The sequence below is a fragment of the Acinonyx jubatus genome, chromosome D1 (genome assembly GCF_027475565.1).
Source record: "Acinonyx jubatus isolate Ajub_Pintada_27869175 chromosome D1, VMU_Ajub_asm_v1.0, whole genome shotgun sequence".
Taxonomy (NCBI): Eukaryota; Metazoa; Chordata; class Mammalia; order Carnivora; family Felidae; genus Acinonyx; species Acinonyx jubatus.
The window spans coordinates 8,781,377-8,791,822 of record NC_069390.1 but is presented as its reverse complement, the minus strand read 5'-3'; positions in this window follow the sequence as shown (position 1 = coordinate 8,791,822).

The following is a 10,446-nucleotide window of genomic DNA, read 5'->3' as shown; positions in this document are numbered from 1 at the left end:
GTTCACGCAGTTCTTGTGGTTTCCAGAGAGGGAAAGAATGACGAGGTTTGATAGGTCAGACTCTGGTGGGTTGCCCAGAGAAGGTGGTGTTAACACTGGATTTGGACCATCAGGAGGCAGAATCGGGAGGGACCTGCAGACCCAGGGGCGCGAGTGCAGGCAGGTTCGGGGGGGAAATGGGAGGGAAATTGGATAAATAGCGTGGAGGGACCCTTTGTTCCCAACCCAGGTGGTGGCCTTGGCCTCAGGGGCTGGGACGTGGCTGTAATAGTCTCAGAGGGGCTGATGATTCCCCTGACGCCGTGGCTCCCCAGTGGAGTCATGCTCAAGTCGTGCCTAAATTCACTTTGTGCGGTCTGGGTCTCTTGCCTCTTGCAAAGGTTCCATCCAGTTGAGTGGCCATTCGAGCCCCTCTTGGTGTCGCTGCCTGGCTGCCTGCTCACCACCTGCTCACAGGTTCAAGTCAGAAGCTGCGGCATATGTGGGGCCTGTCGGGTGCTCAGACTATGGCCCTGGGCGGGGATGGTGAGATGTTTAGTCAATTCCCAAGGGCCAAGAGCTATTCCTAAGTCTTCCCCACTGGTTTAGGGGCTCCAGATTCAGTGCCCGTCATTGCGTGGTTCTAACAGAATGGCAGTAGACCTGCACAAGGGATTGTCCTCTGCCCTCAGACTCTAACCGACCCCTTCTTCCCCTCCATTTATTCTCAAATTTCCTTCCCAGGAACAGGGGAGTCCAGGAAAAGGGGGGTCCTACATGCCTGAATTTGAATCTTGACTCCACCACTTGCTAGCTGTGTGGCCTTGGGCAGGTGACATCACCTGGTTAAGCCTTAGTTTCCCCCACTTGTAAAATGGGGATTAATACCTACCTTAGAGGGTTGTTGGGATTTTAAATAAAGCATATAACCCCCCGAGCACAGTGCCTAGCACACAGCACTTAATTTGAGGGTCAGCCCTGGGACTCCTGGGTGGACCCAGTCAGTTAAGCGTCTGACTCTTGATTTCGGCTCAGGTCATGCTCTCACGGCTTGCGAGTTCGAAACCCATGTCGGGCTCTGCGCTGGCAGTGCGGAGCCTGCTTGGCATTCTCTCTGCCCCTCCCCTGCTGAGGCTCGCTTGAGCACTCCCAGTTCTGTTTAAAACTTGTGTGACTTGTCATACATTTCTGCCCAGAGCTGCACATACGCAATCATGGGGGGCTTAGTTGGCTTGTGCTCCATATCTGGCCTTGGGATCAGAATTGGCCAAGAGGAACTTATGGACCGCACATTCCTCCTGGAGCCAGACCAGGCTGCCCACCGCCCTCCCGCCCCTTTCCCGGGAGGGATCCGGGAGGGCAGAGGAATAAACAAATGCCCGGGCTCCTAACATTGTGAGATATGACAAGAGAAAAAAATGCAGCTTGCTCAGGACTGCACTTGGGCAAACTTAATGACTAACCTTAGATCGACTATGACTAACCAAGGCTGTCCTTAGGCACCCAGAGTAGGTCCTGGTCCAGCCAATCACTGCCGAGCCCATCAGGTTGCCAGGCAGGCTGGGCCTCAGCTGTCACCCCGTGTAGGAAAGCTCAAGGACACAGGTCCCAGGATGGCTGAGGGCTGGTACTCTAGCAGCTGGAGCCCCCAGCCCAGGGAAGGCCAGGAATGGCGCTCTCCAGTAGTTCTGAGGGAGTGGCCGGGAGAGTGGCCCATCGGGAATTGTAAGTCACACCTCCAGGGCGTGCCTGAGTTTCAGAGCCCATCTGCCACCTGAACGCAGCACAGAGAATGGCTTTATGTGGATCTGGAAACGCCCACGCTAGAGAACTGCTCTAAGAAAGAACTTGAGGGAGGGGACCTCCTAGCTACAGGCTGATGCGACAGATGTCTCAGTCCCCATGTCCCCGGCACTGCTTTCTGCTCGTTCCATGTTTTCAACCAGGGTGGGCCGACTCAGATGCCCACGGGGCCAGGTGATGTGAATGAGGGGGGGTGGGTTAGGTGCTGGCCACAGTGAGTGGCCTGGTGCGCGGGGAAGTGCAGGGCGCATGTCCAGTCTGAAGGGGGCAGCGGTGCTCAGCATCCGCTGGTGTTGCCATGGGAATATGCAGGCTTGGGGTGGCCAGAGCTTCAGATATTTCAAAAATAGCTTGAAATCTGGACTTTGTGAAATTTTCCAATTGTGTAGGCGACCCCTCCTCCCACCTTCTGGAATCCCTTTGTCTTTTCTGCTTCCCCCACCTAGAGGAGCCACAAACTCCATCAAGTGGCTCCCTGTAGAACAAGGTAGGATTTCCTCGGCTTTGTCCTCACACTTCCTCCTTGCTGGTGCTCGGGATTTGGTGAGCAGGGCCTTTGCGTGTTTGTTCATTCAGCAAACATTACGCAGCACCTGCTTTGGGCTGGGCCTTGTGCAGAAAGGAGTCGGGGATGGGGGAAGTGAGGAAGACACAGAGTGAGGCTTTGGGGGCCCACAGAGCCCCCTGGAGGGAGCGTGGAGGAGGCAGGCATCCATGGAGCCAGGTGTCACTCACCCTGAGGGCACGGTCCCATGTGCTTGCCCGCCTGGGCTTCATCTCAGAGCGGTGGTTTCCCTCTCTGAAATCAACCCTGATTGGGGGGTGGAAGGGTGGGTTTGGCTCTCACGCCCTTTTATCATCTTTACCCTTGTTCTTCCCAAGGCCAGCCCCTCTCAGCTCCTCCGATGTCACCTCCTCAGAGAGGCCTTCCGGGACATGCTAGCTTGAGTAGGGCCCCCAACTCTAGGAACACCTTCTCTACCAGGCTCCGTGCTCTTTATAGCATTTGTCACTGCCTGGAATTGAGTCCTTTCTTGTCCTCCACCTCTTCTGCCCCCAACCCTGAGGCCACGAGGGCAGGGCCTGGCTCTGACCTATTTGCAGCGCTGACCGGGCTTATGGTAGGAGCTGGCCAAGTTCACGGTCTGCAGGTGGGCTCTGTCCACAAGCCGCTGATCTCTTTCTAGGAAGCAGTCTCAGCGAGGGGAGCACTCAGCCCTGGAGCCCACTGGCCGGGCCCTAGTTTTCCCACCTGCAAAATGGGCCCAACGATAATAGTTCTAACCTTACAGGGCTGTCAGGAGGGCGGGTGCATGTGGTTCTGTGAGGTGGTAAGTCTGAGCCCTGTCCTGGGGTGTGGTGTCCCTGGGTCCTGGCTGGGAGCTTATGTCACAACCCTCCCCCCCACCCACCTCAGCTCCCACGCCAGCAGCGCATTTATTCATTCCACTTGCCTTGTTTCCTGCCCACAGGCCTGCTCTGCAGTTGGTTTCCCTGAGCTGGGCAGAAACACTGAGTGAAAAAGATGGGCTGAGACTCCGGGAGCAGACGGTGCGGGAGCAGACGGTGCGGGAGACAAGAAGCCACAGATGCCGGGGGGGGGGGGGGGGGGGGTGGGGGGGTGGGGGGTGGGGTGGGGTGGGGGGAATGTTTGGATCCTGAGAAATCCCAAAGCAACTGCCCTCTCTGGGTCCTTGGGCTCCAAGTCTCCCCCCCGCACCCCTAGCCCCAGGGGAGGGACAATGGCAGATGAATTTCGCTGTGGTGCAGGCAAAGGGCTTCTGCATGTAGAGGACTTGGCAGTGGGGACGGGTTTGATGGCCACAGATGCTAACAAGCAGATATATAGCTACTTGGACAGGGGATGGAGCCTGGGGCTGGGGGTGAAGGCGGGGGAACGGTCAGGTGGTTCACGTTCAGGTGCGTTGTATCTGCTGAACCCACAGGGTGTGGAATTACAGGTGGCTGCCTGTCTGGGGGACGGGGGCTTGGGTGGCCTACCCCGGGGCTCCCGATTTCATCTTAGTTTCATCAGTGCGGTTGATGAAATCCAGACAGTAAAGTTTACCAGCTCTGCAGAGAACTCAAAGCTGAGATAGAGGGTATCTAAGTAGGAGGACAGGCTCAGAATCCAAAGGGATTGGAGGGTTGGATGCTGAGCCTGTCACTTTCTAGCTATGCCACTTCAGACAAGTGACATAAACTTTCTGAACCTTGGTTTCCCCATCTGCAACATGGGGGCAATGTCCCCTATACCCTAGTGCCATGAGCATCAGTGAGACAACTGCAGGCAGCACCCAGTACAGTGCTGGGTACATAGCAGGCCCTCGCTGATGGCTGCGGCTGTGATTAATGGCCGTGAGAGCTCCTTCGGGGCAGGGGACTTGTCTTTCAGTGCCTGGTACGGCGTGGGCACTGAACAAATGTTAGTCAGATGAGTGAACGAGATGAAATTTGACGGGGATAAATGTCAGTTCCCGGACTCAGATCCAAAGACCCAGCTACACATGGATGCGGTGGGGGGGGAGGAATGGGTTAGCAACCAACGGTACAGGAGGGAAAAGTCGAAGGATTTAAGCAGACAGAAATTTTGGTCACCGTGAGGTGGCTGCCAAAACCAGGCAGGGCAAACTCAGGTGGCATTATTAGAGGTCCAGTGCTCAGAAGGAGGGAGGCCGTGGCGGCCAGCCTCCAGAGCCACGTACCCTTCGACACTCCCGCTGTGGAGAGGCCTAAAGACCGCCCGTCAGGAGGTGTGGTTGAAGAAATCAGGGCACTGAGCCTGGAGACGAGGAGTGCACAGGACCACGTGGCGGCGCTCAGAGCTGGCCCCTTCCACTTGCGTGGACCATCGGTGCATGGCTCCAAGCCTCAGTTTCCCCATCTGTAAAATGTGCCCACCGCGCAGGCCGGAGCTCACTTGGCTGCTGCTGGAGAAGAGCAGGAATGGGAATCCGAGCCTCGCTGGACTCATCCTCTCCCCCCTCCCGTCACTCCCCGCCATGACCCACTGAGCTCCTCAGCACCAGGGTTGTTCACACTGGAGGACAGCTGCCCGGGAGGCTGTGGGTGGCCAGCACCTGTCTCCTTTGTGCTGTCGGAGAAGATTACAGGGGCAGCCCCTCCCACCCTGACCTCCCCACTTTCCTCCATTTGAGGCTGATCCTGTAGTCCAGCCACTTTACCCGCAGCCAGCTTCCCTCTCATCTGCACGTTCTGGGTGTACGACTGTGTGTGCAAAAGCCTGGGGCTCCACACTCCTCTGCCTGCAAACCGCCTGCCTGGGGTTCCCTGTGCGCCCTCCGGTGGCCGCAGGGGGCACGGCGCTGGGCTCTGTGGAAGGTCTTGGAGCAGAGCCGACCAGAATAACGTTGCAACTCAGACATCCTGGTAAAAATCCTGGACCCCTATCGACACGTGGCTGGGTAAATACAACGCGGTACACACACACGATGGAATACGGTTCAGCCTTAAAAAGGAATGAAATTCCCATACATGCTGCAACACGAGTGAGCCTTGAAAACAGGCTTAGTGAAATCAGCCAGACACAAAACAACAAATTCTGTAGGATTCCACTTACAGGTGGTAATCGGCAAATTCAGACATATAAAGAGCAGAGTAGAGGTAACCAGGGACTGGGGGCGGGGGGAGGGAGGGAGCTACTGTTTTATTTCTTTATTTAAATTCAAGTTAGTTAACATACAGTGTAGAACTGGTTTCAGGAATAGAACCCAGTGTTTCATCACGGGGAGTTAATGGCACGGAGCTTCTGTGTGAGATGATGAGAAAGTTCTGGGAATGGACGGGTGGTGATGGTCACACAACATGGTGAATGTACTTAATGCCACTGGATTGTACACTCGACAGTGGCTGCAATGGTAAATTTATGTTATATATATTTTTTACCACAATTAAAAAAAAAATCCCAGAAAAAATCCTGGACCTGCCCTTAGATGCTGCATGACCTTGGTTAAGTCACTTCACTTCTCTGAGCCTCAGTTTCCTCAACTTTAAAATGGGGGGGAGGGGGCTTATGGCCTACCTCCCTGCCACCACCTTATCCAAGCCACGATCCTCCCTTGTCTGTAGAATTGGAAACAGCCTCCTTGATGGTTTCCGGGTTTCCCTCTTGGCCCTCCCGCCCAAGTCTTTTTCAACTAACCTGCAGAGGATCCAAAACTACAAGCCAGATCAAGTCGCCTGCCTGCTTAAAATTCTCCTGAAACTCCTCCCTTTGGCCGATGAGACTTGGATCCCGACCACTGCTTTTCTCTCACTACTTCCTGTCCCCCCCTTCTCTCCGAGCTGTCACTCCAGGCTCCTTTCTGCCTCCAGGCCGCTGGCCCTTGCTGATTACTCTGTCTTGAACACAGATAGATCCCCCGATTGTCTTGTTTTGTTGACTTCTTGTCCTTGGGGTCTCAGCTCATATGTGACATCACTCTGAACCACCCACTCCAAGGCTGCCTCGCCTCCTACTCTTATCACCTGTATCCTGCTTTGTTTTCTTTCTTCATAGCACCAGTCATTACCTGAAACTGTCTTATCTTCTTTACAGAACTGTTCAACTGGCTGGACTTTGTAGGGTGCAGGAAATCATTCGGTTTTTTTCACCCCACTGCTCTAGCACTTTCTCTGTTGCTTCTCTCTTCCCCTGCTCCTTGGAAATATTTCAGGGGCACCTGGCTGGCTCAGTAGAGCATGCGACTCTTGATCTCGGGGTTGTGAGTTCGAGCCCCATACTGGGTGTAGAGATTACATTTATTAAAAATAAAATCTTAAAAAAAAAAGAAAATGTTTCAGCTAAGTGTAGCTTTATCCATTTCCTTCAGGTATTAGATCATTTTCAAATTCTGGCATCAAAAATCAGATTCTTTTAGGAGATATACATTGAAGGATTTAGGAGTGAAATGCTGTGATGTCTGAAGCTTGCTTTCGAACGGTTCAGCCAAACCATGCACACACACGCACACACACACACACACACACAAACACACCCCGTCAACAATTTTTGGGTGAGCATACGGGTGTTTATTGCACTATTCTTTCAACTTTTCTGTGTGTTTGAAAATTCTTATTAAAAAAGTTGGGCAAAAAAGAAACTATTTTTGGCAAGTTAAAAAATAAGTCTAGTCGTATCTCAATAAAAATATTTCTCCTCCATCCAATATTAGCTTCTCCAATGCAAGCTGGCGGGGTTTGCAGCAGTAGGGAAGGGAGAAGAAGGGTGTGTGGTCACGGAAATCTCTCTGATTCACCCCCCACCCCCCGCCTGGGTGGGCAGTTGTTTTCAGGCTCTGTCAGGGTCCAGAGGGGAGTAAGGGTGACAGCAAAAGGGTAGCGCTCCTTGATGATGCTGTCGTCACACGAAGGAGACTGGTAGGCGTGCCCCTCAGGGCTCAGCCTGCAATGTTCCTGACGTGGGGAATGTCTGATCCAGGGGGACACTCAAACCCTCCGCAGCGCTCTGGACACAGCCTCCCGGCCCTGAGGGTCTGTGGCTCAGTCCGCGCCTAGGGCGAGGGTGTGGGGATGATGTGCCAGGGTCCTCTCCGGCACCCTACGTCCTCCATGGTGATGCTCCCAAGTCCCCCTTGCATGGCTGGAGGGGTGGTGGTTTTGAGGATGTGTTTGTGTCAACACCACCTCCTTCCTCCTCCTGGGCTGACACCTCCCTGGAAAGAAATTCTAACTCGGAACAGTCTCTCTTGAACTGGGGTGGGGTGAGGGCTTGCTTTTGTTATCTCTCAGTGGCCCTGGGGCCTCGGCAGAGAGCCCCGAGGGCAGGAAAGTCCTGATTAGAGGTGCTGTTTCCTCTAGTTCATGAAGTTTCTGCAGAAGACTGGGACACACACCAGGGAACTTTATTACTACGATTTGCAATAATAATAATTATTATTGGTTGAAGGTGGAGCCGGACAGAGGCTGGGCTGTGGTAGGTCAGGAGGCAGGCAGGACACACAGATTGAGGGTTCGCAGCAAAGAAGCCAGGCGGGCTCAGATCCCCGGCCTTGCGCCAGGCTCAGCCTCATTTGCACCCCTGCAAAACCAGCCAGGCCCAGTCTTTTTTTTTTTTTTTTTTTTTTTTTTTTAGGTTGCGTCTGACCTTTACTAGCGCCCACCCCGGGCCCAGCGCCCAAATGTTTGGCATTGGACTTATAGAGGACAGGAGGCCCTTGGTCACATTATGGTTCTGGACACCTCTCCTACCCCTCACTTTCTTCTCCTGGCTGAGGGCTTGCGGCCCCTGGGTCCGTGGTCAACCCCGTGAGCACGAGAGAGGGTTTAGGTGGGGTGAGGGCAGAAGGCGGGGCTGCGAAGCCAACCGTGGGGTGATGTCTGGCATGTCATTAGCTGCATCGGCTCTAGACAGAGTAGGGACTGCAAGGTCAAGCAATTTCTCCCGGCTGTGCTCTGCATGTATGTGCGCGGACACATGTAGAGGCACTAAGCTGGGTGCGCGCGCGTGCGCATGCGCAGCGAGAGGGGGTAGCTTTCCATGCTGCTGGATCCTGAACTACAAATCAGGCGCTAAAAAAGAAATTAAGGTTTATTGTATTGGTCAGTTGTCTCCTAAAACTCAGTGGCTTACAGTCGCCATGATTTAGTTTTGCTTCCGCTCCTGCAGTTTGCCTGGGGGTCACCTAGACCCCGGCTTCACTTTTGCTGGGTTTTGTTGGCTCCACTTGGAAAAGAAAAGGGTCCAGAGAACAAAGGGTAAGCAAAGAGTGAGTGAGAGTAGGCGTGCACGCATATTTGTGCATGTGTGTGTGTGAGCATGCGTGTGCACGGCCTTGGTGTATGCACGTGCCCATGTGTGCATGTGTGTGTGCTTGCACATGTGTGGGTGTCTGTGCCTGTGGTATCTGCTCCTGTGGTGGGGCAGGCAGAGGTGGTGGTTTCCAGGGGTAATGAGTGTTTACCACGGGTGTGTAAGGGCAAATACAAATTTAAAAAGAGTTTTTAAGTTTATTTATTTTGAGCGAGAGAAAGAGAGAGAGAATCCCAAGCAGGCTCCCTGATGTCAGCGCAGAGCCTGATGCAGGGCTGGAACTCACCGGAACCCTGAGGTCATGACCTGGGCTGAAATCAACCAGGCGCCCCCCCCCCCCCCGCCCCCGAAAACAAAAGAAGTTTAATTCTCCCTATTGAAACAAAAGGAAGAGACTGTCTCCCTCCCTGTTCTTAGAGCATTCGGTTGAGAAACCTGGTAAGTTCTGCCTCTTTGAAATGTACCTAAATCTTTTCAAAAGCTAAATAAGCCTCTTGTCGGCTTTACCTCCCAGGAATGTTTCCCTAAGGACCTGGAAGCCATCTCTTTGAAATGGAATCCTGGAGGAAACAGCGCCCTGTCTTCCCCTTTCTGTGGGAGAGGAGCAGCCTGACCAGCTGGTGCTTGGTTCCAAGTTGCAAACCTGCTTCCTGTCATAAAGATAAGAGGAAAGTATTTTTCTTTTGCAGAAAGGCAATTAGCAAACACAGGTGGCCACCATAATTGCTAGGCAAATTTAGCATGAACTGTGGTGACACACAGCGCTGTCGAGTCCTCTTGCTGGAGGACTGGTCGTGGCTTATCTCGAGAACGTGTACCTAATGGGCTGTCTGCCTGGCCATTTAAAGGAGAGAAGTCTTCCTTTGCCGTCTCTTTGCGGGCTGCCTGTGATGTGCAGCACATTCTAGTTGAACGCTTATTTAATAATGAAACGGTGTGTTTTCCCTTTTACTTTTGCTCAGAGGTTTTCTGGGTCGGCAGATTTGGTCTTCAATTTGTATTTTCCCAGCCAGTGTCTGGGCGCCCTCCAGCGATTGTGTGTGTGTGTGTGTGTGTGTGTGTGTGTGCGCGCGCGCGAACGTGCATCTTTTCCAGAGCGAGAGGAGGAAGGTCCGCCTGGACCACCGGGGCCTCTTTGGCCAGCCTTTCTGGAGGCAGCCTCTCGCAGAAGGCGGCGAGGGGCTCCACGCCCGGGGAAGGGGGGCGCCTTCTGAAGGATCACAGCGGCGGCTGCGGACCTCGGCGTGGTTCGGGGCCCGCCAGGCGGCTGACTCCCGCCGGGCTGGGGCCCAGGACAGCAGCCCCGGGAGGGGGCGGGGATCGCTGCTGCTGGGCGTTGGGGGGGCGCCCACGCCTCCGCGAGGAGCCTAGCCGCCCCGCAGCCCTGCGCGCCTCCCTATGGGCCCAGGATGGCTCGACAGCGACGCCGTGTGGCCGCGAGAGGCTCCAGCGGCGGGACTGCTGCTTCTCTACCTGTCCGCTCGGGGAGGCCAGACTGACCCCCGCCCTGCAGACAGCTTCAGCCTCTGGGGGGAAAGGAGGCAGATAGGGGCTTGATCGACCGATTGGGAAACATAGTAGCTATCATCTAACACCTCCTGAACACACCCACGAGTTATGCGGCAGGCATCCCTGGTCCCCACTTGGGTGGAGGGATGGGGTAGGGAGGGTCTTGGGTTTAGCATCAAGGTGCCTTTTCCCCACATTACTTGATAATAAAGCATGGACTGTTCAGTGCTGTGTCTCTTAGGCTTTGTCAGAATGTCCCTGAAACGAAATGGCGGCCTCAAAGCAGCCGCAGCAAAGCGTCTCACACCCAAACGGCTGTGTCACAGGGTCAGGCACTTGAGAGGTGCCACCGGGCATCATTCGTGGGGCTTGTGCTCCAGGAA